This window comes from Hippocampus zosterae, chromosome 5, assembly GCF_025434085.1.
Source record: "Hippocampus zosterae strain Florida chromosome 5, ASM2543408v3, whole genome shotgun sequence".
NCBI classification, from domain to species: domain Eukaryota; kingdom Metazoa; phylum Chordata; class Actinopteri; order Syngnathiformes; family Syngnathidae; genus Hippocampus; species Hippocampus zosterae.
In genome coordinates, this window is record NC_067455.1 from 26,187,546 (window position 1) to 26,190,236 (window position 2,691).

Sequence of the window (2,691 nt, forward strand, 5' to 3'; positions counted from 1 at the left end):
GCACTTTGTATGCAGCGATGGCTGTTTGAAAGTGCTCTATAAATACTGTTGACTTGACTTGACTAAACTCACCTGGGATGTATACACTGAACACGAGAGCAAGATACGACGAGAGGCACGATTACGAGGCAAGTTGGTCGTTAGATTTGGAGGCTAATCGCTATGAAAAATATTATGAAACAGTATTGGTTATTCTATAATTTACTGGTTGTAGCATGGCAACTTTATGAATAAAACATGCTTCACAAACTGTCGTAATGTTAATGTCTTTTGAACCATTTCATCAAATTGGTAGTAGATTACACATGCATCGTCTTGGGAAGAGGATGTCAAGCCACATCAATACTTACCTGTATTAATGATTACCAGGAAATTAATCTTTGCAGTGTGAGATTGGAAAAAATACTCTGATGATGCCACATGAGTACACCAGTTTTTGATCCTTTTTAAAAAAAAAAAACCTGGCTGCTTACAGCTAGGTTTTTACAATTACAGCTGCTGATGTAATGTTCAATGTTAATGCATAGTTTTCAAACATTTACCCTTGAAACAACATACTTTTGAGTGTCAGAATTCTTGATTATGAATATCAGTCAAAATAGAAAAATGGGTTCCCATGATGAACATTTACGAAACCCAACATTAGTTACCGTGGTTTCCCATTGGGTAATCGGACGGAACCGAAAAACGGTTACCATGAATTTCCGAAATCCTCAGGCCTGCTGCTGAATTATTTAAATTTTTGCATCATTTGTTTATCATTGTATGTACTGTGGGCGGCCCGGTAGTCCAGTGGTTAGCACGTCGGCTTCAGTGCAGAGGTACCGGGTTCTGTTCGAGCTCCGGCCTTCCTGTGTGGAGTTTGCATGTTCTCCCCTGCGTGGGTTTTCTCCGGGTGCTCCGGTTTCCTCCCACATCCCAAAAACATGCGTGGCAGGCTGATTGAACACTCTAAATTGTCCCTAGGTGTGAGTGTGAGCATGGATGGTTGTTCGTCTCTGTGTGCCCTGTGATTGGCTGGCAACCGATTCAGGGTGTCCCCCGCCTACTGCCCGGAGACAGCTGGAATAAGCACATCGACTGTTTCACCAGAGAAGGCAACATTCTAGATCACTGCTATACAACAATCAAAAATGCATACCGATCGGTCGCCCGTGCAGCATTGGGTCTTTCTGACCACAATTTAATCCACTTAATACCTACATAGACAGAAACTCAAATGTGTTTAACCGGTTGTTAAGACTGTGAAAAAATGGACAGATGAAGCAAAGCTATCTCTCCAAGAATGCTTAGACTGCACTGATTGGGGCGTCTTTGAAACTTCAACGGGCACACTGGATGAATACACAGACACTGTAACATCATACATCAGTTTCTGTGAGGACATGTGTGTACCAACGAAGTCCTTCCGTTCCTTCAACAATAACAAGCCATGGTTTACTCCCAAACTCAGGCAACTCAGGAAAGAGAAAGAGGCCGCATTTAGAAGTGGAGATCGGGCACTGTACAAACATGCCCGAAACCAATTGACAAAGGAAATTAACATCGCAAAGAGAAGCTATGCAGAGAGGCTGAAAAAACAGTTCTCTGCTAACGACTCTGCATCTGTATGGAATGGCCTGAAAGCAATCACTAACTATAGAATGCCATCCCCCCAAACAGTGAACAATAAGGGTCTTGCTAATGAGCTAAACATGTTTTTCTGCCGATTTGAAAAGGACACCCCCATTTCCCACACACACCCACCTCTACCAGAAACCACTCTACCTACCCCCCACCCTCTTTTTCTCCACTAGTGTCCCCCTCCTGCCTGAAAGTCTGCGCTGACCAGCTGGCTCCGGTCTTCACACAGATCTTCAACAGATCCCTGGAGCTGTGTGAGGTCCCATCCTGCTTCAAACAGTCTACCATCATCCCATTTCCCAAGAAATCGGCAACATCGGAACTGAACGACTATAGGCCTGTCGCCCTGACGTCTGTGGTCATGAAGTCCTTTGAACGCCTTGTGCTGAACCACCTAAAGAACGTCACTGGACCCCTGCTGGACCCTCTCCAGTTTGCCTACCGAGCAAACAGGTCTGTGGAAGACGCAGTCAACATAGGTCTGCACTACATCCTCAAGCACCTCGACAGCACAGGGACCTACGCAAGGATTCTGTTTGTGGATTTCAGCTCTGCGTTCAACACCATCATCCCGGAACTCCTCACCCCCAAACTACTCCACCTCGGTGTGTCCCCTGCGATCTGCAAGTGGATCCTCAGCTTCCTGACGGGACGGACACAACAGGTGAGACTGGGAGCAACAACATCATCAATACGCACCACCAGCACTGGAGCCCCACAGGGATGTGTCCTCTCGCCACTGCTCTTCTCTCTCTACACAAACGATTGCACCTCAACAGATCCAGCTGTCAAACTCATAAAGTTCACAGACGACACCACGGTCATCGGTCTCATCAAAGACGGCGACGAGTCTGCGTACCGCCAACAAGTGGAGCAGGTGGAGCTCTGGTGCGGCCGACACAACCTCGGGCTGAACACGCTCAAGACTGTAGAGATGATCGTGGACTTCAGGAAACATTCTTCTCCTCAGTTGCCCCTCACACTATCCAACTGCCCTGTGTCAACCGTCGAGACCTTCAAGTTCCTGGGAATCACAGTCTCCCAGGACATGAAGTGGGAAGTCAACAC